Source organism: Microcaecilia unicolor, chromosome 6 (genome assembly GCF_901765095.1).
Source record: "Microcaecilia unicolor chromosome 6, aMicUni1.1, whole genome shotgun sequence".
Classification (NCBI taxonomy): domain Eukaryota; kingdom Metazoa; phylum Chordata; class Amphibia; order Gymnophiona; family Siphonopidae; genus Microcaecilia; species Microcaecilia unicolor.
In genome coordinates, this window is record NC_044036.1 from 229068701 (window position 1) to 229095650 (window position 26950).

General features: G+C 46.4%; 1 protein-coding gene across 2 annotated transcripts in view; it reads right to left on the minus strand.

Annotated features, from left to right (window-relative positions):
• The window catches only part of LRSAM1 (leucine rich repeat and sterile alpha motif containing 1), a 1377704-nt gene that overhangs the window by 1141896 nt on the left and 208858 nt on the right, over positions 1 to 26950 (minus strand). The gene's annotated exons all lie outside the window — the stretch shown is intronic.

The window sequence follows — 26950 nt, forward strand, 5'->3', positions numbered from 1 at the left end:
ATCTTTGCAACATACAGTGCTTTCTCAGGAACTGAGGAATGACACAGTCAAGGATGCAAGCTTGGCTTGAGCTGAGTATGCCTTTCATATAATGTGAATATAACCCTGGGAGGTGGTGAGAGACTGAAGATACAGTGAGCCTTAGAGGCTCAGGACACAAGGGTAATATAATATGTATTTTTGCTCTGTGACTAACTGCACGCAGAACTGATAGCTAATTAGCCAATGGCCACCGACTGTCCACGTGCACACACATCAGAAGGCACTGTCCACGTGCACACACATATATGGCACAGGCTACTTTCTGCTTTGCTGCTTCAATTTAGGGGAAATCACATGATTTGGGAGAAAACAAAACTTGTAACAGTATATATGTGATGGGTGGGACAGTGTTAGCTGAGCAGTCTTTGTTATTCAGGATTTGCGGATTGCTTTGCTGTCTGACAACCTGCTCCAGAGAGAACAATTAATTTGTATTTTGGTTTAGTGACATACCAATAAAGATTTTTACTGGTTGCGCCTATATCTAAGTCTGGTTGTCTCTCTTATTCCAGCCTCTTGGGCTGAAGGGGAAAGAAAACACACACAGACATTTGTGCATAACCTGCAAATAAAAAAAAAATAGAAAATGACCTATTTTATAGATGCAGTAGAAATGGACTTAGCATGTCCTAAAACAGGACGTTCATGCATGCTAAGTCTATTTCATAGCGCATCTTAGTAAAAAAAGCCCCAAAAGGTGAGAGACTGAGAAAGCGAAAGACACATACCTGTAGCAGGTATTCTCCGAGGACAGCAGGCTGATTGTTCTTACATCTGGGTGATGTCCACGGCAGCCCTCTCCAACCGGAGAGTTTCACTAGCAAACTCAAAAAGTCTCGCGGGAGATCCCGCGCGGGGCACGCCCACCGCGCATGCGCGGTCATCTTCCCGCCCATGCGCTCCCGCTCCCGCTCAGTTAAATGAAAGAGCAAAGAAAAGAAAATAACTCCAAAGGGGAGGAGGGAGGGTTGGTGAGACCAATCAGCCTGATGTCCTCGGACAATACCTGCTACAGGTATGTATCTTTCGCTTTCTCCGAGGACAAGCAGACTGCTTGTTCTCACATCTGGGGTATCCCTAGCTCCCAGGCTCACTCAAAACAACAAAGAGGGTCAATTGAGCCTCGCAACGGCGAGAACATAACAAGAATTGACCTACAAAGAACAACTAACTGAGAGTGCAACCTGAACAGAATAAAACTGGGCCTAGGGGGGTGGAGTTGGATTCTAAACCCCGAACAGATTCTGCAGCACCGACTGCCCAAACCGACTGTCGCGTCGGGTATCCTGCTGGAGGCAGTAATGAGATGTGAATGTGTGACTGATGACCACGTCGCAGCCTTGCAAATCTCCTCAATAGTGGCTGACTTCAAGTGGGCCACTGACACCGCCATGGCTCTAACACTATGAGCCGTGACATGACCCTCAAAAAAGTCAGCCCAGCCTGGGCATAAGTGAAGGAAATGCAATCTGCTAGCCAATTAGAGATGGTGCATTTCCCGACAGCAACCCCCTTCCTATTGGGGTCAAAAGAAACAAACATTTCAGTGGACTGTCTTTGGGGGCTTGTCCGTTCCAGGTAGAAGGCCAATGCTATATCTTGCAGTCCAATGTGTGCAACTGACGTTCAGCAGGGCGGGTATGCGGACGGGGGAAGAATGTTGGCAAGACAACTGATTGGTTCAGATGGAACTCCGACACCACCCTAGGCAGGAACTTAGGGTGAGTGCGGAGGACTACTCTGTTATGATGGAATTTGGTATAGGAAGCATGGGCTACCAAGGCTTGAAGCTCACTGACCCTACGAGCTAAAGTAACTGCCACCAAGGAAATGACCTTCCAGGTCAAGTACTTCAGACGGCAAGAATCCAGTGGCTCAAAAGGAGGTTTCATCAGCTGGGAAAGGACGACGTTGAGATCCCATAACACTGTAGGAGGCATGAGAAGGGGCTTTGACAAAAGCAAACCTCTCATGAATCGAATGACTAAAGGCTGTCCAGAGATAGACTTACCCTCTACACAGGAATGGTAAGCACTAATCGCACTAAGATGGTTCCTTACTGAATTAGTTTTGAGACCAGACTCCGATAAGTGTAGAAGGTATTCAAGCAGGGTCTGTGTAGGACAAGAACGAGGATCTAAGGCCTTGCTGTCACACCAGATGGCAAACCTCCTCCACTTGAAAAAGTAACTCTTAGTGAAATCTTTCCTGGAAGCAAGCAAGACTCGGGAGATACCTTCATAAAGACCCAAGGCGGCAAAATCTACGCCCTCAACATCCAGGCCGTGAGGGCCAGAGACTGGAGGTTGGGATGCAGAAGTGTTCCCTCGTTCTGAGTGATGAGGGTTGGAAAACACTCCAATCTCCACGGTTCTTCAGAAGACAACTCCAGAAGAAGAGGGAACCAGATCTGACACGGCCAAAAACGCGCGATCAGAATCATGGTGCCGCGGTCTTGCTTGAGTTTCAGTAAAGTCTTCCCCACCAAAGGTATGGGGGGATACGCGTACAGAAGGCCGGTCCCCCAATGCAGGAGGAAGGCGTCCGATGCTAGCCTGTCGTGGGCCTGTAGCCTGGAACAGAATTGAGGCAGGTTGTGGTTGGTCTACGTGGCAAAAAGATCCACCGAGGGGGTGCCCCACTCCCGGAAGATCTTGCGTACCACACTCAAATTGAGCGACCACTCGTGCGGTTGCATAAGTCTGCTCAACCTGTCGGCCAGACTGATGTTTACGCCTGCCAGGTATGTGGCCTGGAGAAACATGCCATGCCGGCGAGCCGAGCGCCACATCACGATGGCTTCCTGACACAGGGGGCGAGATCCGGTGTCCCCCTGCTTGTTGATGTAGTACATCGCAACCTGATTGTCTGTCCGAATTTGGATAACTTGAAAGGACAGCCGATCTCTGAAAGCCTTGAGCACGTTCCAGACCGCTCTCAACTCCAGGAGGTTGATCTGCAGACCTGATTCCTGGAGGGACCATAGTCCTTGAGTGTGAAGTCCATTGACATGAGCTCCCCACCCCAGGAGAGATGCATCCGTCGTCAGCACCTTTTGCGGCTTAGGAATTTGGAAAGGACGTCCCAAAGTCAAATTGGACCGAATTGTCCACCAGTGGAGTGAATTGCATAAACTGGTGGGCAGTCGGATTGCATCCTCTAGATTCCCCGCAGCCTGATACCACTGGGAAGCTGGGGTCCATTGAGCTGATCTCATGTGAAGACGAGCCATGGGAGTCACATGAACTGTAGAGGCCATATGGCCCAGGAGTCTCAACATCTGCCAAGCTGTGATCTGCTGGGACGCTCCTGCCCGGGAGGCGAGGGACAGAAGATTCTGCGCTCTCGCCTCGAGGAGATAGGCTTGAGCCGTGAATTCAGCAGAGCTCCAATGAATTCGAGTGACTGGACTGGGCGGAGATGGGTGGGTAATTTATCACAAACCCCAGTAGTTCCAGAAGTTGAATAGTCACCTGCATGGACTGAAGAACTCCTGCCTCTGAGGTGCTCTTCACCAGCCAATCGTCAAGATAAGGGAACACATGCACCCCCAGCTTCCGCAGCGACGTCGCAACCACCACCAGGCATTTTGTGAACACCCGTGGTGCAGAGGCGAGCCCAAAGGGCAGCACACAATACTGGAAATGCTGTGTTACCAAACGGAATCACAGATGCTGTCTGTGAGCTGGCAGTATCGGGATGTCAGTATAAGCATCCTTTAAATCCAGGGAGCATAGCCAGTCGTTTTTCTGAATCAGGGGAAGAATCCTGAACTTTTCTCGGACCAGATATTTGTTCAGGCCCCTCAGGTCTAGGATGGGACGCACCCCCCCCCCCCCCCCCCCCGTTTTCTTTTCCACAAGGAAGTACCTGGAATAGAATCCCAGCCCTTCTTACCCGGGTGGTACGGGCTCGACCGCATTGGTGCTGAGGGCAGAGAGTTCCTCTGCAAGTACCTGCCTGTGGTGGGAGCTGAAAGACTGAGCTCCCGGGGGACAATTTGGCAGAATGGAGATCAAATTGAGGGCGTACTCGCACCACACTACTTGGAGAACCCACTGGTTGGAGGTTACGAGAGGCCACCTTTGGTGAAAAAATGTTAACGTCCAGCACGGGCACTTGTATGGTGGCTATGCTCTCCCGGATACAGTCAAAAGCCCGTCCCTTGCTTTTGCTGGAGAGCTGCAGGGGCCTGCTTGGTTGCACGCTGTTGACGCGAACGAGCGTGCTTGGGCTGAGCCTGGGAAGGCTGACGGGAAGAAGGATTGTACCTACGCTTAGTAGAACATAAGAAGCAGTCTTCTTTCCCCTGAAAAACCGTCTACCTGATGAGGTAGGTGCTGAAGGCGCCCGGTGGGAGAGATTGTCGAGGGTGGTTTCCCGCTGGTGAAGCTGTTCGATCAACAGCTCGACTTTCTCGCCAAAAATATTATCCCCCCAGCAAGGGACATCCGCCAGCCGCTGCTGGGTCCGGTTGTCCAGGTCAGAGGCGCGCAGCCATGAGAGTCTGCGCATCACTATACCTTGGGCAGCGGATCTGGATGCAACATCAAAAGTGTCATAAATACCCCTGGACAGGAATTTGCGATGCCTTCAGCTGCTTGACCACCTCCTGAAAAGACCTGGACTGCTCCGGCGGAAGCTTGTCAACCAGGTCCGCCAGTTGCCTCACATTATTCCGCATGTGAATGCTCATGTAGAGCTGGTAAGACTGGATCTTGGCCACGAGCATGTAGGAATGATAGGCCTTCCTCCCAATAGAGTCCAGAGTGCAATACTCGCGCCCTGGGGGCGCCGAGGTGGTATCCCTCGAACTCTTGGGTCTCTTGAGAGCAGAATCTACCACCGCGGAGTCGTGTGGCAACTGAGTCCTCATCAACTCCGGGTCGCTGTGGATCCTATACTGGGACTCGGCTTTCTTCGGGATGGTGGGGTTAGATAAGGGCTTCAACCAATTCTGAAGCAGTGTCTCCTTTAGGACATTGTGCAACGGGACCGTGGAAGACTCTCTAGATGGTGATGGATAGTCGAGGACCTCGAGCATCTCAGCCCTCGGCTCATCCACAGTAACCATGGGGAAGGGAATGCTCACAGACATGTCCCTAATAAAGGAGGCAAAGGAAAGGCTCTCAGGTGGTGAAAGCTTCCTTTCCGATGAAGGAGTGGGGTCAGAGGGAAGACCACAGGACTCCTCGGAAGTGAAATACCTGGGGTCCTCCTCCTCCCCCCACAAGGCCTCCTCCTCGGTGTCGGACATGAGCTCCCTGACTTCAGTCCGAAACCGGGCTCGTCTCGACTCAGAGGAACCAGGTCCTCGATGATGACGTTGAGAGGTGGACTCCCGCGCCAGCGGGGACAAAGCTCCCTCAATTGACGTCAACGGAGAGTCCACCTGAGTGTCGGCCGAGACCGATGCCGCAAGAGGTACCGGTGTCGGCGACCGCATCACAGGGCCAGAGCCAGCCGGTGCTTCCATCAACGGTGCCGAGGGCACAAGCACCCCTGGCACCGGGAGAGACTGGCGCAGCAGCCCTTCCAGGATACCTGGAAGAATGGCCCGGAGGTGCTCGTCCAGAGTTTCTGTCGGGGAAGGCTGAGGGGCCGGTGCAGCAGTTGGAGATAGAATCTGCACGGGGCCAGGAGGTGGTACCGGACTGCCCGACGAATCGACACCTCCTGGATGGAGGGGGAGCGGTCCTCCCGGCGTCGACGCTTCTTGGGTACTGAATCCCTCGACGCCATGGAGCTCCCGGTACCGTGAGAAGGGTGCAACCGATGACGATGCTTCTTAGTTTGTTTCTTTCGATGCACATCATCGGCACTCTGCGGTACCGACGAGGAGGACGTGGAATCCACACGCCTCCTCGGGGTCTGGTCCGAAATGGGTCAGTCCTGATGGGCCTGCACAGCAGGTACTGTCGAGGCAGGTGGAGGCCCAATCGACTGCCCACTGCTCCCAGCGAGAGGTGGTCGTCGGGCCTGTGGTACCTGGTCTCCTGAGGTCGATGCCATATCCGGTGCTGAAGTTGACGCCGCTGGTGCCAAAGCTGTCGACGTCAACGCCAAAGAGCCGGGCCAAGCTCCAAAAAGATGATCCCGCTGAGCTTGTCTCACCACCTGTGTCCGCTTCTTTAAGCTAAGACACAATTTGCACGCTTTGGGGTTATGTTCAGGCCCAAGGCACTGAAGGCACCAAGCGTGGGTATCGGAAAGCGAGATTGCCCGGCCGCACCGACCACACTTCTTGAAGCTGCTGGAAATCCTCGATGTCATTGATGGAAAAATAGCGGCAGCGAGGTCAAAATTGTCGACGGTGGCAGCAAAAAGGGCCACAAAAGGGAAAAACGTGGACGCGCGGCCAAAAGGGCTGTGACGGCGACGAAAGTAAACTTAAGGAGGCCAAAACTAGCACACTACGGGAAAACTCCAAGGTTTTGTTTTTTTTTTTTAAACGAAAAGAGCAGAAAAAGAAGTGCAAACAGCGCCACTAAACAAGAAAAAAAGCGAACGAATCACTAGATGGTTTCCGAGGGCTGAGAGGAGAGGGATGCAACGCAGTCTCTCTCCACCATGGAAAACGAAAAACTGAGCGGGAGCGGTCACGCACGGGCGGGAAGATGGCCGCGCATGCGCGGTGGGCGTGCCCCGCGCGCGGGACCTCCCGCGAGACTTTTTGAGTTTGCTAGTGAAACTCTCCGGTTGGAGGGGGCTGCCGTGGACGTCACCCAGATGTGAGAAGCAGCAGCCTGCTTGTCCTCGGAGAAAAATAAATCACTACATCCTCCCGCAAAAATCAAATCCCAACAAACCCAAGTCACCAAATAATAAAAGTTTCTTGAAAAAAATAATTTAAAAAAGGGTCTTCAAGCCAGACCTACATTTCAGATATGATGGTTCAGTACACAATGACAAAAGGGAGACTGATCCATAGAGTTGACACCAAGAAGAAAAATGCACTCTGACATACAGACTTGCAGCACATCTATTTGGGGCCACGTGATACCAGATGATGATCATCATTATTTAGGTAGTGAAGTAGTCATGGGGGAGCATATGGAACAGTAAGAATTGATAAATAACCAGGTAACCCTTCATGTAATGCTTTCTAAACAAGCAGGAGCCAATGCAAATTCCACAAAAAAGGTGTTATATGGTCTTGTTTCTGTGCCTGAATAACATTCGTGCAGCTGTGTTTTGTAAAGTCCAGAGACTAATTTCATGCAAGGTAACACCTGTATAGACTATATTTCAATAGTCCAGCCAGGAAATCAAAAATGCCTGAAGTGTGTAGGGTAGAAAAATCAAAATAAGAACAGATTGTAACGTATGCATAAAGAATCCCAACTTCATAACACAAGATATCTGTTGGTTTAAACGTTTGAACAGATAATTATGATTGAAGTCAGGCTGCTATTTACGAGTCACCACTTGAATGTGTAAGTCATCAGGCCAATATTCAGCCCAGGAAGGTCAGCAATCTTAAAGGTACTGAGCACTGCAGACGGAAACAGGCCTACATATTCAATGATTGGTATATCCAGTTCTTGGCCAGCAACCAGCCGACTATAGACACAGAGAGAAAGACAAAAATTTGGAGAAAGGATCAAGTAATGAATCACAGAGCTACCTTTAAGACCTTCCAGAGTGGTATGTGACTGAAAGCACCTCACTTAGACCAATCAAATAGGTACATGAACTGCTGTTAATGTAAAAGTCAGAGCCCCCACACCCAGGAGTGCAAAAAACTTTGCCTCAGACTCATCAAGGAGTGCCAGGACCAAAGTGATCATCACTCTAGGGACCAGAGGATGCACTCATTTCATTTATTGCCATTTATATACCGTCCTTACCCAGAGCAGTGTACAAATTAAACATACATAATAATAAAAACTTTACAAAACAGACCTCATCAAATATAATACAGACTCATCACTGTACTGCATCCATCAACTGCCAAAGTCAATTTTTAGTCTGCAGCAACAAATGCTGTTTCAGCAGTCTTTTAAACAATCCTGAATTCTTCTGGGTCCTCAGGGCTCCAGGGAGCTTGTTCCACTCTGTTGGACCTCCTACAGAAAAGATTCGCCTCCTAGTGTCTTCCAAGTGAAACAACAGAAAATCAGGGATCTCCAACAAACAGGTATTGTCTGAATGAAGTACCCGTTTCAGACAGTACAAATGAAGACAGGCTGATAAATAGCGTGATGAATCATGATACACACAGTGATTAACTCCTTGTCAAAGGGGTTCCCCCAATTATGTATGTAAGAGATTATGTCTGCCTTTGTATTATACAAAGATGAGTAAACCATATTACCCCCATTATTCACTGTATATGTGTATTTTATTAATTTTCTCCATCTCTCTCTCCTGGGATAGCTAATTGGGAGGTCTATCTTGGTACAAAACATAAGAACATAAAAATAGTCAAACTGGGTCAGACCAATGGTCCATCTAGCCCAGTATCCTGTTTCCAACTGTGGCCAATCCAGGTCACAAGTACCTGGCTGAAACCCAATTAGTAGCAACATTCCATGCTACTAATCCCAGTGCAAGCAGTTGCTTCCCATGTCTGTCTCAATAGCAGACTATGGACATTTCTTCCAGGAATTTGTCCAAACCTTTTTTAAACCCACGTTAACTGGCAAAGAGTTCCAGAGCTTAACTATTCATTAAGTGAAAAAATATTTCCTCCTATTTCTTTTAAAAGTATTCCCTTTTAACTTCCTTAAGTGTCCCTAAGTCTTTGTACTTTTGAAATTAATAAAACATTAATTCACTTTTACACGTTTTACATCACTCAGGATTTTGTAGACCTCAATCATAGCTGTCTCATCTGCAAATTTAATCACCTCACTCATTGTTTCGATTTCCATATCATTTATAAATATGTTAAATAGCACTGGTCCCAGTACTGATCTCTCAGGCACTTCTCTATTCACCATCTTCCATTGAGAGAAATGACCATTTAACCCTACCCATAAGAGTGGAGGTCACCATGAACAAGTCACAAATATGATCCAAAAAAGAGCAGAAAAGCCCAGTAAAAAATGTTTTATTCTTCCAATGCAGTAACAGTAAACCGCTCATTCTTCAAATACAGCATACAGGTAATACCCAACATGGGCATGTTTAGGCATGCAGGCCTTTGTCAGGGATCTTCATGGAGAAAAAAAAAGACATAAGGCATCGGATTGTAATGTATCTTATTAAAATATGCGTGTATTACAAATTTAAAATCTGTGCAAAAGGGATGACAACAAAAAGGTGAATCAAGATGATTCTGTAGTTGTAATCAATACAGTGAAACCTCGGGTTTCGTCGATAATTCGTCCGAAAACTATCGACGAAAACCAAGGCAACAAGCAATTTTTCTTTTAAATGAATAAAAAAAGACTAATGTATAGAATAAATGAACATTTAACATGGCATTTACCTTTCTGAAAACTCTTCTAGGTGTATGGAAGATGGAGAGAGAGAAGCAGAGATTATTGTTTGGAAGGGGGATCCCCCTCCATAAGTACACTATCTGGGGGGGTCACTTCCCTTCTTGTTCTTTTGGCACTAGGCCCAGCTTCAGAGTCTGTGGACCCATGCCGCACATGAAACCTGTCCAAAGATGTTTGTCTTTGTCGCCTCTTTACGATTTGCCTAAAATGGGGCAAGACATTATCATTAAACAAGTTGCAGACACGGCTTGCAACAGCTTTGTCTGGGTGATTTTTCTCCACAAACACCTGTACTTTACTCCATATGGAGAGGATGTCCTTAATCTCTAAAGAAGGCACATTCTCTACTGTTTCTTCCTCATTATCCAAAGCAACTTCTTCATCTGCCGTCTGTTGCACTTCTAGTTGAAGGTCTTGCAGCTCTTCAGTGGTGAGTTCTTCACTGTGGTCATCCACCAACTCTTCCACATCCTCACCACTCACCTCAAAACCCATGGAATTACCTAAATAAACAATTGACTGCACAACATGTGTAGGGTCATCGGGTGAAGGATCTAACCCTTCTAAATCTCTCTCATGCACACATCCTGGCCATAATTTCTTCCAGCCACAGTTTATCGTCCTGAATGTCACTCCCTGCCAAGCCTTATCTATGAGGCTGATGCAGTTGAGAATGTTGAAATGGTTTTTCCAGAACTCTCTTAAGGACAATTCTGTATCTGATGTCACCTCAAAGCACCTTTGAAACAATGCTTTTGTGTACAGTTTCTTGAAATTGGAAATGACATTCTGGTCCATGGGCTGGATGAGTGGTGTGGTATTAGGGGGCAAGAACTTCACAGTGATAAAACTGAACTGCTCCAACAGTGCATCTTCCAAACCTGGAAGATGTGCAGGAGCGTTGTCCATTAACAGGAGGCACTTAAGGGGCAAATGATTTTCCTGGAGGTATTTTTTCACACTCGGGCCAAACACTTCATTCATCCACTCAATGAAAATTGCCCTCGTGACCCATGCTTTCTTGTTTGCCCTCCACATCACACACAGTTTACTTTTGATCACATTGTTTCTGCTAAATACTCTAGGAGTTTCTGAATGGTACACCAGTAAGGGCTTCACTTTACAATCACCACTAGCATTACCACACAACAAAAGAGTAAGCCTATCTGTCATAGGCTTATGTCCTGGCAGTGCCGTTTCCTCCTACGTAATGAACATTCTCTTTGGCATTTTCTTCCAAAACAGGCCAGTTTCATCACAGTTGAAGACTTGTTGGGGGATGAATCCTTCAGCCTCTACGTAATCTTTGAATTCAGACACAATTTTTTCAGCACCAGACCTGTCTGAACTCGCAGCCTCTCCGTGCCTAGTAACACTGTGTATGCCAGTGCACCTCCTGAATTTTTCGAACCAGCCTCTGCTGGCCTTAAAATAACTTAGTGCACTCGTTCCGGGCATTTTCTTAATGAGATCGGCATACAGCAGTCTGGCCTTTTCACATATGATGGCCTCAGAAACAGAATCGCCATCTAACTATTTTTGATTGATCCAAATTAATAATAACTGTTCCACATCTTCAATTGTTTGTGATCTCTGTTTTGTTATCACATTCACACCTTTTGCTACTTTTGCCTCCTTTATTACTTCCTTTTTCGCCACGATTGAACTTATCGTGGATGGTGACTTCCCGTACATGCGGGCGATTTCAGCAATCTTAATGCCATTCTCGTATTTTTCAATGATTTCCTTCTTCAACTCAATCGTGTTCCTGTCCTTCTTCTTTGAAGGACTGCTGCCTATAGAAACTTTTTTGGGTCCCATGATGAGAGCAGGGACTTTTATACAGGCACTCAACCAGCTGTAGTAGTAGCGTGGCAAAACAACAAAAATTTGGTCAAAAACCAGCAGGGACTTTTATACAGGAACTCAACCAGCAGCAGCAGTAGTGTTGCAAAACAATGAAAATTTGGTCAAAAACCAGCAGGGACTTTTATACAGGCACTCAACCAGCAGCAGCAGTAGTGTTGCAAAACAACGAAAATTTGGTCAAAAACCAGCAGGGACTTTTATACAGGCACTCAACCAGCAGCAGCAGTAGTGTTGCAAAACAACGAAAATTTGGTCAAAAACCAGCAGGGACTTTTATACAGGCACTCAACCAGCAGCAGTAGTAGTAGTGTAGCAAAACGACAACATTTTGGTCATAAAACAGCAGCAGTGTGATCCCACAACCGGAAACAACCCCCCAGAAGAACGACACGTGAGAATGCAAGATTAGCTGCGTGGGCACGCCGACGAAATCCGAGGCGATCGACAAAAACCAAGATGAAAATTTCAAGAAATAAATTGACAATAACCGAAACCGACGAAATCCAAAGTCAACGAAAACCGAGGTTTCACTGTATATAATTTTAAAAAACAAAATAAAAGCCTGATGCCGGTGCGATACTCTACGTCAGGAACTGGATTTGGCTCAAAAAATCCTCTCTCTTTGAGCCTCTTTGGAAACCTGTGTCCTCTTCTTTATACAAAGGCAGAAAACACAATTAGTTGAGCTATGGTCAGTCCCGAGACACTGAAGACACCAAGAATGGGTGTCTTTCCCAGAGACTGTCCGACAGCACCAGATACACTGCTTAAAGTCACTGGAACCCTTCGTCGACATGTAAGGAAAAACTTCCTTGGCTACATTAAATGAAGCGATGGTGCCTGAAAAAGGGGCAAGGCATAACAAAAAAGAAGGGAAAAAGCTCAGCCGAGGTCAAGGTCTAAAACGGCCAAATGACAATGAAAAAGACATGAAACTTGAAACTGGGCAAAATAAACTAGAAGATAAAAGGAGGCAAAAAAAGGGGGTTTCACAAACGGGAACACAAAAAAAGGGCAAAAACAAATCGTCAAAAGGCACAAAAAATGCTCTTTGGACCGAGCAAAGTGAGGAGATGGTAAAAAAAAAAAAAACCAAACCTTCTCACTGCAGTAGAAAAAGAACTGAGGAGATTGTGCTCTCACAGTGAGCGGGAAGGCACTCGTACTTTAGATGTTAATGGCAAAAGTAAAGACTCTGTGCTAGCATAAACCAAAAATCATGCAGAGTGTGATGTAATGAAAAATGATAAAAAATGAAAAATGATTATTTACTAAATATTCTAACAGTTTAGCAAATGAAGGTATACTGGCAACCGGTCCATGATTATCTGTTACATCAGAACTTAGAGTTTTTGGTATTGGCGTCAGAATTATTTTTGCTAATTGATCAGGATAACAACCCAATGACAAACAAAGAATTATAAAATTAGTAAGCCACAACAGAATACCAAGAGCAACATTTTCCAACAGATAGGTAGGGCATTATGTTCAACTAACAGGATTTACAAACTACATTCTTCTATATTAATAAAATTGATTTTATTGAAACTTCATCAAAATTAGCCCAGATTCTATCAGCTGTACTTACATTTGTTATATTTTGAACCACAAGTTCATCAAACCCAGTTGAATTATATAGAGAAAATGAATGTCTAATTTAAATTACCTTGGACTGAAAGTCACATTCGTGACTTTTTTTCCCTTAGGTTGTGCTCCTCTTGCCCTCTGGTGGCCAGAACCGGTGGCTGCCATAGACTTTCCAGACTCTTTTCATTCCGGTCCAGATATTTTAGCCTTCCAATCTTGTTTGCAAGTTTGGCAACTAGCCTCACCTGTAGCTGCCTTGTGATTGCTGCAGCTGAGCTCAGCTGTGATGGGCTTATTAACCACCTGGGAACTTTCTGCCTTTGCTACTACTACTACTACTACTTAGCATTTCTATAGTGCTGCCAGGGTTACGCAGCGCTGTACAAGTTTAGACAAGGGGAAGGACAGTCCCTGCTCAAGAGAGCTTACAATCTAAAGGTAATAAGCTATGTAGTCAGTGTATGTATCGGGAATGGGGAAGGTGGTTAGGCGCCAAAAGCAAGAGAGAAGAGATGGGCCTTGAGTAAGGACTTGAAAATGGGCAGGGAGGGCGCACGTCGTATGGGCTCAGGAAGTCTGTTCCAGGCATAAGGTGAGGCGAGGCAGAAGGGGCGGAGTCTGGAGTTAGCGGTGGTGGAGAAGGGTACAGATAGGAGTGATTTGTCCTGAGAGCGGAGGTTACGGGTGGGAACATATGGGGAGAGGAGGGTAGAGAGGTAATGGGGGGCTGCAGATTGAGTGCACTTGAAGGTCAATAGGAGAAGCTTGAATTGTATACGGTAGTGGATCGGGAGCCAGTGAAGCGACTTGAGGAGAGGGGTGATATGAGAGTATCGGTTCACGCGGTAGATAAGACGTGCGGCGGAGTTTTGGACAGATTGAAGGGGGGACAGGTGGCTAAGCGGGAGGCCAGCGAGGAGAAGGTTGCAATAGTCAAGACGAGAGGTAACGAGTGAGTGGACGAGAGTTCGGGTGGTCTGTTCAGAAAGGAATGGGCGAATTTTGCTAATATTATAGAGGAAGAAGCGACAGGTCTTAGCTGTCTGCTGGATATGGGCAGAGAAGGAGAGGGAGGAGTCGAAAATGACTCCGAGATTGCGGGCTGAGGAGACGGGGAGGATGAGGGTATTGTCAACAGAGACGGAGAGTGGGGGAAGAGGAGAAGAGGGTTTGGGTGGGAAGACAAGGAGCTCAGTCTTAGCCATGTTCAGTTTCAGATGCCGGTTGGACATCCAGGCAGCGATGTCGGAGAGGCAGGCCGAAACCTTGGCCTGGGTTTCGACTGTGATGTCGGGAGTGGAGAGGTAAAGCTGGGTGTCATCAGCATAGAGATGGTACTGGAATCCATGTGATGAGATCAAGGAGCCCATGGAAGAGGTGTATATCGAGAAAAGAAGCGGTCCAAGGACAGATCCTTGAGGGACCCCAACAGAGAGCGGGACGGGGGTGGAAGAAGAGCCATTAGAAAATACTCTGAAGGTGCGATGGGAAAGATACGAGGAGAACCAGGAAAGGACGGAGCCCTGGAATCCAAATGAGGACAGTGTGTCAAGAAGTAACTTATGATTGACGGTGTCAAAGGCGGCAGATAGGTCGAGGAGGATGAGTATGGAATAGTGACCTTTGGATTTGGCAAGGAACAGGTCATTGCAGACTTTAGAGAGTGCTGTTTCTGTTGAGTGCAGTGGGCGAAAGCTGGATTGAAGCGGGTCGAGGACGGCCTGAGAGGAGAAGAATTCAAGGCAGCGGCTGTGGACAGCACGTTCAAGTAATTTGGAGAGGAAGGGTAGAAGAGAGATGGGGCGGTAGTTGAAGGGACAGGTGGGGTCAAGCGATGCTTTTTTGAGAAGTGGTGTGATTACAGCGTGCTTGAAGGTGTCAGGGAACGTAGCAGTGGAGAGAGAGAGGTTGAGGATGTGACAGATTGAGGGGTTAACTGTAGGAGAGATGTTGGTGAGCAGGTTGGTGGGAATGGGATCAGAGGAACAGGTGGTGCACTTAGAGGAAGAAAGAAGGCGAGCAGTTTCCTCTTCGGTGATCTGAGGGAAGGAGGAGAAGGAGGCCAGGTTGGGTTGGTTGAGGGAGTGGGTTAAGAAGCCACCGGGAGCAGAAGGCTTGGAAGTGAATTCAAGGTTTATCTTCTGTACTTTATCGCGGAAGTAGTCAGCTAGTGTTTGAGGGGAGAGTGAGGGGGGGTGGGAGCGGAGGGTACTTTAAGTAGGGAGTTAAGGGTGGCGAAGAGGCGACGAGGGTTGGAGCCAAGAGAATTGGTTAATTGAGAATAATATTCCTGTTTGGCAAGGAATAGGGAGGACTGGAAGGAGGATAGCATGAATTTGTAATGGGTGAAGTCTGACAGGGTGCGAGATTTTCTCCAGAGTCGTTCAGCAGATCGGGTGCAGGAGCGGAGGTAACGGATGCAAGGGGTTAACCAGAGCTGAGGATTAATGCGCTTTGTGGGGCGAGAGACAGATGGTGCTAGGGTATCCAGAGCAGTGGAGAGAATTTCATTGTAGGTAGAGACAGCCGTGTCGACAGATTAAGAAGATGAGATGGAAAGGAAGAGAGTGCAGATGTGAGAGGATAGGGTAGGGGGGTCGACAGCTTGGAGATTCCTGAAGGCAGTGGTTATAGTTGGGCGAGGTTGAGGGGGAGGGTGATGAAGTGTGAGGGTGATTAGGTGATGATCTGAGATAGGAAGGACTGAGGTGCAGAAATTGGAAGGTGAGCAGGAAGAGAAGAGAACGAGGTCGAGACAATGGCCATCACGGTGAGTAGGGGAGGTAGAGCATAGTTGGAGGTTAAAGGCGGATATCAGAGTAAGGAATTTAGAAGCGTAGGAGTTGTCAACGTGGATGTTAAAATAGCCAAGAATGAGGGATGGAGATGCGGGATCAAGAAAGACGGTGAGCCAAGCGTCGAAGTCAGTAAGGAATGAAGAGAGGGGCTTATCAGGGGGGCGGTAGATGACTGCAACTCTGAGTGGTAGTGGGTAGAATAGCCGGATGGAGTGAGCTTCAAAGGACGAGAAGCAGTGAGATTGCGGTAGGAGGAGGGGTTGGAAGCTACAGGAGGGCGAGAGAAGTAACCCGACGCCTCCGGCCATCTGGGCTTTAGGTCCAGGTTAGTGTTGGTGCAGTGTGCACTTTTGACTTATGTGTTTAGCTTCCCTGCTTTTTCCTTGTGGTTCCCCTGCTTTCCCTTTTGGTGCTGTTAGAAGTACTTCTGGTTTTGGTACTGTTAGAAGCACTTCTGTTAGTGGAGTGCTTAGGAGCACCTTTGTTAGTTTAGTGCTGTGGAGCACTGCTGTAGCTTGGTGCTTAGGAGCACCTTTGTTAGTTTATGTGTTTAGCTTCCTACTTTCTCCTTGTGGCTCACCTGCTTCCCCTTGGTTAGTTTAGTGCTGTGGAGCACTGCTGTAGCTGGGTGCTTAGGAGCACTCCTGTTAGTGTAGTGCTTAGGCATACTTATGTAAGTGTAGTGCTTAGGAGCACTTCTGTTGGTGGACTGCTTAGAAGCACTTCTGTTAGTGTAGTGCTTAGGAGCACTTCTGTTAGTGTAGTGCTTAGACATTCTTCTGTTAGTTTGGTGCTTAGGAGCACCTCTGCTAGTTCAGTGCTGTGGAGCACTTCTGTGGTTAGGTGCTTAGGAGCACATCAGTCTGGTTACGCTATAGGTACACTTCTGAGTTGCTGGGTTTCCCTGCTTTCCCCTGTGGGCTTCCCTGCCTTTCCTTTTGGTGCTTGGGAGTACTTCCGTCTTGTCTTGGCCCTGTGTTCCTGGTTTGTGCAAGCTTGCGTGGTAGTCCAGGGTCTGAGGTGGTCCCTCAGCCCTAGTCCCATTCCTGGTGCTGGTACTGTCAAGCTTGTTCTAGTATCCCAGTCCCTGTGTTATCCTGTATCCGGTAAGCCCTGCTGGCCGCTTGAACCCATGGGCTCAACTCCTGGGGGACAGTGGCTAAGTGCAGGTGAAGCAGTGCAGACCAGTTCGGTGTACTCCAGTCCAGTGTATTCCAGTCCGGTGTGTTGCAGTCCAGTGCAGACCAGTCTGGTGTACTCCAGTCCAGTGCGTTCCAGTCCGGTGTGTTGCAATCCAGTGTGGACCAGTCCGGTGTACTCCAGTCCAGTGCGTTCCGATCCAGTGTGTTCCGGTCCAGCGTGTTCGTGTCGCAGTCCAGTGCGGACCAGTCCGGTGTACTCCAGTCCAGTGTGTTTCAGTCCGGTGTGTTGCAGGCCAGTGCGGACCAGTCCAGTGTACTCCAGTCCAGTGTGTTCCAGTCCGGTGTACTCCAGTCCAGTGCGTTTCAGTCCGGTGTGGACCAGTCCAGGGGGTTCCAGTCCGTGTGTTCCGGCTCGCTGGGCAGCGCCTGCAGTCCTTGCCTGTGCCGGTGTGCTAGCCCAGTGTTAGTTGATGGGTTTTGCCTGCTGCTGTCGCTCCTCGTCAGCAGCCCAAGGGCTCACGTTTGCTCCACAGCCCGTCCCTACGGGCTCTGAACCTGGAAACCTGACACTGAAAAAAGTTAGCAAGATCTTCTGCACTAGGCTGAAGAACTTCCAGAACCGAAAGCACTCCATCTGTATCAATGAAATCCTCAAATACATTGATTAAAGTTTTGGAAGAATTAGCTGAACTTTGAATCTCTTTGTCATAATAATCCTTTTTAGCTTGATTTATAGCTCTCTTGTAACAATTTCTTTCTCCATTCAATATAAGAGTTTTGATTTCTTTCTTTTTTTCCAAACCCTCTCCAGTCTTCTACAGCTTTTCTAAAAATTTGCTAACTCTTCAGAAAACCAAGGATTAATAATTTTCTGCAGCTTTTTACTCTCAAAGGCGCAAGATTGTCTAAAATCGCAGTAACTGAATCGTTCCATGTCTGTATATTCAAATCAGGACAATAAGCTAGGGAATCTAATTGCGATATAAATTCCTTCCAAAACCTGTATCTATTTTCCTGACTTCACACTATAAATTTACAAGGCAAAACAGCAAAATTTCACACTTCAAGTCTCAACTCAAAACTGAAGAAACATATGTTCTATCAACTCCATATAGATGGGAGCATGAATCATTGAATCAATAAAAATGAGGAAAAAGGCCTCAAATGTCCCAACAGAGGCAGCAAGCAAAAATTTCTTAGGGCCTATGTTTATCGGACTCCATTTTTCTCATTGGTCTCAAAAAATCTCCTTATATATGTCTTATCATTATTCTAGCATACACTTCATTTCACGCTTTAATAGTGGTGTGCTGGTAAATGTTTAAAAACAGGCTCTCTCCCCGGTCCACCTCTGCGCCCCCCCCCCCCCCCCAAAAAAAAAAAAAAATTGCAGAGCTGGCTATAGCCGGGAAGAGAGCCTGGGGGGGAGGCAATGCATTACTCCAGGAAAAAAAAATTAAATGATCCCAGGTTCCAATCTAATTCATGTTTAATGTGGGATAAAATGCCATAAATAAGTAAATAAATATAAACTTTTAATGTTGAGCACCTGATTCTCAAAGTGGACATATTCCAAACACTATAATGAAAATAAAATGATTTTTTTCTGCCTTTGTTGTCTGGTGACTGTTTTTCTGATCATGCTGCTGATCCAATTCTGCTGCTATCTGTCCTCTTAACTCCGTTTCCAGGGCTTCCTTTCCATTTATTTCTTTACTTTCCGCCTTTCTTCTTCATTTCTTGCCCTACCATCAGTAAGTAAAAGCTGGGTCCTCCCCAGACTTGACTGTCCAGTGGATCCAGCTTCTGCCTATTTTCTTCATCCATGTGCAGTTTTCCTCCTCTCTTCCTTTTCCCTCATCTCATCTCCTTTCTCACTCTTCCCTCCCCTCCATCCATGTCCAGCATTTCTTCTCTCCCTTCCCTCTCCTTCATCCACCCATGTCCAGCAACCCTCCTCTCCCCCTGCCCTCCCTTCCAGCCACCCATACCCAGCAATTGCCCTCTCTCTCCTGCCCCCCTCTCCAACCACCCATACCCAGCGATTGTCCTCTCTCCCCTGCCCCCCATACCCAGCAATTGTCCTTTTTCCCCTGCCCCCCCTCCAGCCACCCATACCCAGCGATTGTCCTCTCTCCCCTGCCCCCCCTCCAGCCACCCATGCCCAGCGATTGTCCTCTCCCCTGCCCCCCCTCCAACCACCCATACCCAGCGATTGTCCTCTCTCCCCTGCCCCCCTCCAGCCACCCATTCCCAGTGATTGTCCTCTCTCCCCTGCCCCCCTCCAACCACCCATACCCAGTGATTATCCTCTCTGCCCTGCCCCCTCTAACCACCCATACCCAGCGATTGTCCTCTTTCCCCTGCCCCCCCTCCAACCACCCATACTCAGCGATTGTCCTCTCTCCCATGCCCCCCCCCTCCAGCCACCCATACCCAGCGATTGTAGATTGTTGAGTGGATTCTTCGGGGCAGGCAGGAAAGATCCCCAGTCTTTCCTGCCCGCTGCCGGCGCTGCCGCTAGAAGTCTCCGCAGCCATTTTTAAAGAGCAATCCAGCAGCGGGGGAGGGTCAGCGCTGTCAACGGGCAGGCAAGACTGGGGATCTTTCCTGCCTGCCCCGAAGAATCCATACACTGGGATGGACCCTGTAGCTCAAGGGAGGGAAGGAGCCTGTAGCTCGAGGGAAGGAGGGAGGAGAGCCGGCTCGCCCTGAACAACAACCGGCTCACAAGACGGTAAAAAATTTAACAGCCGGCTCCAGCACACCACTGCATTTAAATCTTTGCAGCAATCATTTAGTGTCAAACATTATATCAAGTAGAGGAGTGTGGCAGCTGTGTTAGTCCACTCTTAAGGTTATCAATAGAAATCAAACAAAATAAAACATGGAAAAGAAAATAAGATGATACCTTTTTTATTGGACATAACTTAATACATTTCTTGATAAGCTTTCGAAGGTTGCCCTTCTTCGTCAGATTATATCATTATATCAAAAACTGTGGAGGATGATTGGAAATAGCACTTAGCTTTGAATAAAGTTCCCAACAGGGCTCTCCATTTCACATCATAAGCTTCATCAGAGGACTAAGTGCTGAACATCCCATAATATCCTATAAAAGATACACACTGTGTGAATGCAGTAAATAAAGGATAAGTGTATATTAAAAATGATTGAACTTACTTCTCGAATCATGGTGCCTCTAACATGGCACTCCTTGTGAATACAATGCCAATATTCTCTCTATACCGGAAGTGGAACTCACCTGTTTAAATAACTTTATTCACACTCCTTATGCGTAAGGGACCAATCGTGACCTATAAATAACTCTAACAAAATCTCCAAAGATAAGGTTGTTGAACCTACTTTCTCAAAAGAATGCTCTCCATTCAATATGTGAATTTAAACCATTCAGCATTAAAGTCTGTAGGGTATGAATCCAACGTTGTTATCATCTCACCAGAATCTTTATCACAATCACTACCCCGAATATTGGGGGGAACATAATCATAAAGCATTTAAAGTAGGGCTGCAATTTGATCAAAACTTTTAATCAAAATTAATCACACAATTAAAGTTGGGCCATAACCCATAGTTCATGGGAAGGGCGGGGAGCACATGTTCTCTCCCCCCCTTTAGATATCTTACTTTAATTGCGTGATTAATCTCAACACGGCACAAACTGAGCATGCTTGGGGAGTGCAAGCATTGGTGGAGGGAGGCACCCCGCTGACTTCCTCGCTCCCAAGGAAGTATGAGGAGAAGGGGCGACTCAAGAAGTGGACTTCATCGGCTGGCGTGGCTTCAGGTACCCCATCAGCATTAAAAAGGTTCTGAAACTTGGGGGGGGGGGGCTTCACCCATTCTCTCTCTCTCCCTCCATGTGCCCCCCTGTGCCTTCACCAGTTCTCTCTCAAACCCTGTGTCCCCATACCTTCACCGGTTCTCTCTCTCTGCCTTCACCCATTCTCTCTCTGTGTCCCCCTGTGCCTTCACCCATTCTCTCTCTGTGCCCCCTGTCCTTCACCCATTCTTTCCCCCTCCATGTGCCTTCACCCATTCTCTCTCTCTCCCCCTGTGCCTTCACTCATTCTCTCTCCCTGTGAAATCCCCTGTGCCTTCACCCATTCTCTCTCTAATAAGCCTCCCCTACTGCATTCCCCTTTGCTCTCCCGCCACCTCTCCCAGGCAGCGGTGGCTCTCCCCTCCCATCCCGGTTTACCTCATGTTGTCTTCCAGTAAATCTTCACCCTGCAGTGGCTGGTGGCATATTAAAATGCTGCCTCAGCATACATCGGGCCTTTCTTTCTGACCCGGCACCCCTTTCTGAAAATAGGAAGTTGCGTCAAAAGGGGATGGGACGGATCAGAAGGAAAGGCTCGGTGCAGGCCGAGGCAGCATTTCAATACGCTGCTGGCAGCTACAGGGTGAAAATTTACTGCAAGAGAACTAAAGTAAAAAGGGAGGGGAGGGGAAAGCAGACAGGAGTCCTGGAGGGAAGCAAGAGATGGACTGGGCAAGCGGTTAATCATTAATCGTGATCAACTTTTTTTATAGCAGTTAATGACTACCGCATTAGTTGCGATTAGCATGCAGCCCTAATTTAAAGGTATCAAATAAATGCTCTTTAGCTGGACAATGTACCACTAAAGGTGCTCCTGTTTTCTGGATTTAATACAGGAAAGATGTTCTGTAATTCTTTGATGCAGACTCCTCACGGTTTTCCCCACATAGAACTTATGACAACCATTCTAACACATAAACACATGGACATCTACTGGATTAGTTTTGATCTTTGACGTGATGGAACGTATCTTACAGTGTCTACACCTAAAGTGACCAAATTGAATCTCCCCTCTTGAATCTGCTGCAAGCACCTGGACAGGTAAATTCGATAGACTCAATATTTCTTTCAGGTTGCGCAATCTGGAAAATGCAACCCGAAGCCGCTGATCCTCAAAAAGGTTATGAGATTGCATTACAACCCAATTCTTCTTGATGATCCTAGCCACTGCTTTCCCTCCCGTTGAAAATTTCACTACAAATGTATTAATCTTTTCAGGAGAATCATTTTGTTGGTTCTTGCCTTAGCTAGGTATCCTACTTCATCCAGTATATTTAAAACACGTGTACTGTCTCTTATATATGATGGATTCATACTCACAAAAGGTTTCAAAATCAAATTTAAACAGTGGAGTCCCCGGAAGGTTTAGGGAGAATGTTGATGTTGCATTCACAAGGAGCGCCGTGAATCAAGAAGCAAGTTCAATCAATTTTAATATGCACATGTCCTTTATTTGCTGCACTCACACAGTATGTATTTTTTATAGGATATTACAGGATGTTCAGCACTTAGTCCCCTGATGAAGCTTATGAGAAACTGAAACAGAGAGCCCCGCTGGGAACTTTATACTGCTATTTCCAATCATCCTCCACAGTTTTTGATATAATGTTTGACACTACCGTGAATATTTAAATGATTGCTGCTGAGATTTAAGTGTGATATGAAGTGCATGCTACAATAATGGTAAGAAATTATAAGGAGATTTTTTGAGATCAATGAGAAAAATGGAGTCCGAAAAACGTAGGCACTAAGATATTTTGCTTGCTGCCACTGTTGGGACATTTGAGGTCTTTTTCCGCCTCATTATTTTATTGATTCAGTGATTCATGCTCCTGTACATGGAGGTGGTAAAACATATTCTTCAGTTTTGAGTTGTGCATTTATTTTCTCTCGTCTTAACCCAACCTTACAGTTTTGTGGTAATAGACTTAGTATTAGGAATATTCAAATAAAAATTCAAATGATAATGGTCAGATCAAACCAACGACTCACTAAAGCAAAATCCCTTAACATGTTAAAGTAAGCCAAAAAGTCTAAAGTATGACCTTTGTCATGTATTAGAAATATAGAACTTAAAAATTAAATCAAGTGAATTCAGAAATTGTATAAATTGACAAATAAAGGATCCTTTGTAGTATCTAAATGAAAATTCAAATCACACAAAATTATCAAATCATTAAAAACAGTAGAATAGTAGCAAATTACAGTGCACTCCATTTAAGTGCACGTTGGATAAGCGCATGCTCTGTTTAACTGCATGCCGTACTTTGGTCCCGTTTTTGGCGCCATCAATTTCTATAGGGACAAATGTCGGTTTAGCGCACCACTGCTAAGTGCAAGATTCGCTTATATGCATGGTTTAAGACCGCTCCTCCACAGGAAAGACTCCGCATAAGAACACGCATGAAATATGGAAACCGATTGGCACGTGACAAAGGGGCGGTAAATTTGAAACCTCGTTGGTTAACTGCAACAGGCAGAATAAGCGAAAGAATATTGTTAGAGTGTACACTGGAGTCATCGTCGTTGCACAACTGTAAGACTTTAACACTTGCTGAACGAATAGAAGTTCTTAAAAAATTAGAAAACAAAGTCAAGCATCTATTACTAAAGAATATGGTGTCAATCCCAGTCAAATTTCACGTATCTTGAAGCAGAAAGATCAGCTTCTGGAAGACTGGCAAAATAATACAAATCCACACAGGAAGCGAAAACGGGCGGGAAAAGCAGAGGATATAGAAGATGTTCTTCTTCAGTGGTTTTCTCAAGTCAGGAGCAGTTTCCTGTCAGTGGTCCACTGCTTATTGAGAAAGCTAATCACCTAGCTGAAAGTCTTGGACTAACTGAATTCAAAGCCACTGTTGGATGGTTGGAAAGATGGAAGGAGAGGAACAACATAAAATTCAAGAAACAGCATGGTGAAAAACAAGACGCTGATGACTTTGGTGCTGAAAAATGGGTTGTTTCAGTTCTTCCTACCATCTTGAACGAGTTTGCACCTCGTGACATTTTCAATGCTGACGAAAATGGTCTCTACTGGCGAGCAATTCCTGATGGAACACTTGTATTCAAACAAGCTGAAACTGCAGGAAGTAAAACGTCGAAGGACCGACTGACGATCCTCCTTTGCTGCAATATGGATGGGAGTGAGAAGTTGGAATCACTCGTCATTGGAAAGAGCAAACAGTCCCATTGCTTCAAGAATATTAAGTGTCTTCCTGTGTTATACGAGGCTAACATAAATTCATGGATGACTGGGGAAATTTGGAAGCAGTGGCTAAAGAAGTTAGACACTAGAATGCGGGCACAAAAGCGTCAGATTTTGTTGCTTTGTGAAAATTGTGCTGCACACAGTGATGATGCCAGGCTGTCCAACATCAAGGTGGTCTTCCTGCCATCAAACACTACCTCTCTGATCCAATCTATGGATCAGGGCATAATAGCCAATTTCAAACAACATTATCGGGCTCTTGTGCTACGTCGTCTGATGGGCATTATAGATGACCAGACTGGCAAGGATAAACGTGCTGTTGAACTGGCTTGTAATCTATCACTGTTGGATTCCCTACATATGCAGAAAGAAGCCTGGAATCATGTTTATCCGATGTCAAGCTTCTTTGGGTCACAATGGTTAAGTGCACGCTCCGGTTAACTGCATGTATTTCTTTGGTCCCAGACCCTTGCACTTAAGCGGATTGCACTGCACTTCATATAATTCTTGTTTAGAAAACAAGACCTAAAGGTCTATAAATCGTGATTATACCTAATGATCTAGGACATGCTGCATCTATAAATTCACATATAGCTAATTACTTACTGGCAGCAGATGTTCCCTGAGGGCAGCAGGCATATATTCTCACATGTGGGTGACGTCCTAGATGGAACCCAGTGAACACACTGCCAATGTGTACTGTCACTTTAAATCTTTTAAGGCAGTGTCCCCACAGTGCATGTGTGAGTGCATGTACGGTTAGTCCAAGACTTTCAGCTAGCTGATTAGCTTTCTCCATAAGCAGTTAATGGAGACTGTATACTGTACGTATAATACACAGTACTGTACATAAGTACATAAGTAGTGCCATACTGGGAAAGACCAAAGGTCCATCTAGCCCAGCATCCTGTCACCGACAGTGGCCAATCCAGGTCAAGGGCACCTGGCACGCTCCCCAAACGTAAAAACATTCCAGACAAGTTATACCTAAAAATGCGGAATTTTTCCAAGTCCATTTAATAGCGGTCTATGGACTTGTCCTTTAGGAATCTATCTAACCCCTTTTTAAACTCCGTCAAGCTAACCGCCCGTACCACGTTCTCCAGCAACGAATTCCAGAGTCTAATTACACGTTGGGTGAAGAAAAATTTTCTCCGATTCGTTTTAAATTTACCACACTGTAGCTTCAACTCATGCCCTCTAGTCCTAGTATTTTTGGATAGCGTGAACAGTCGCTTCACATCCACCCGATCCATTCCACTCATTATTTTATACACTTCTATCATATCTCCCCTCAGCCGTCTCTTCTCCAAGCTGAAAAGCCCTAGCCTTCTCAGCCTCTCTTCATAGGAAAGTCGTCCCATCCCCACTATCATTTTCGTCGCCCTTCGCTGTACCTTTTCCAATTCTACTATATCTTTTTTGAGATACGGAGACCAGTACTGAACACAATACTCCAGGTGCGGTCGCACCATGGAGCGATACAACGGCATTATAACATCCGCACACCTGGACTCCATACCCTTCCTAATAACACCCAACATTCTATTCGCTTTCCTAGCCGCAGCAGCACACTGAGCAGAAGGTTTCAGCGTATCATCGACGACGACACCCAGATCCCTTTCTTGATCCGTAACTCCTAACGCGGAACCTTGCAAGACGTAGCTATAATTCGGGTTCCTCTTACCCACATGCATCACTTTGCACTTGTCAACATTGAACTTCATCTGCCACTTGCACGCCCATTCTCCCAGTCTCGCAAGGTCCTCCTGTAATCGTTCACATTCCTCCTGCGACTTGACGACCCTGAATAATTTTGTGTCATCGGCGAATTTAATTACCTCACTAGTTATTCCCATCTCTAGGTCATTTATAAATACATTAAAAAGCAACGGACCCAGCACAGACCCCTGCGGGACCCCACTAACTACCCTCCTCCACTGAGAATACTGGCCACGCAATCCTACTCTCTGCTTCCTATCTTTCAACCAGTTCTTAATCCATAATAATACCCTACCTCCGATTCCATGACTCTGCAATTTCTTCAGGAGTCTTTCGTGCGGCACTTTGTCAAACGCCTTCTGAAAATCCAGATATACAATATCAACCGGCTCCCCATTGTCCACATGTTTGCTTACCCCCTCAAAAAAATGCATTAGATTGGTGAGGCAAGACTTCCCTTCACTAAATCCGTGCTGACTTTGTCTCATCAGTCCATGTTTTTGTATATGCTCTGCAATTTTATTCTTAATAATAGCCTCCACCATCTTGCCCGGCACCGACGTCAGACTCACCGGTCTATAATTTCCCGGATCTCCTCTGGAACCCTTCTTAAAAATCGGAGTAACATTGGCTACCCTCCAGTCTTCCGGTACTACACTCGATTTTAGGGACAGATTGCATATTTCTAACAGTAGCTCCGCAAGTTCATTTTTTAGTTCTATTAATACTCTGGGATGAATACCATCAGGTCCCGGTGATTTACTACTATCAGATGTCAAGCTTCTTTGGGTCACAATGGTTAAGTGCACGCTCCGGTTAACTGCATGTATTTCTTTGGTCCCAGACCCTTGCACTTAAGCAGATTGCACTGTACTTCATATAATTCTTGTTTAGAAAACAAGACCTGAAGGTCTATAAATCGTGATTATACCTAATGATCTAGGACATGCTGCATCTATAAATTCACATATAGCTAATTACTTACTGGCAGCAGATGTTCCCTGAGGGCAGCAGGCATATATTCTCACATGTGGGTGATGTCCTAGATGGAGCCCAGTGAACACACTGCCAATGTGTACTGTCACTTTAAATCTTTTAAGGCAGTGTCCCCACAGTGCAGTGCATCGTGCCTGATGCTCGGGCGCAGAATCAGCAGTACAGTACTAAAACTAAACTCCAAGGGTAGGTGGGAGGGATGTGAGAATATATGACTGCTGTTCTCAGAGAATATCTGCTACAGGTAAGTATCTTAGTTTTCTTTGAGGACAAGCAGGAATAATATTCTC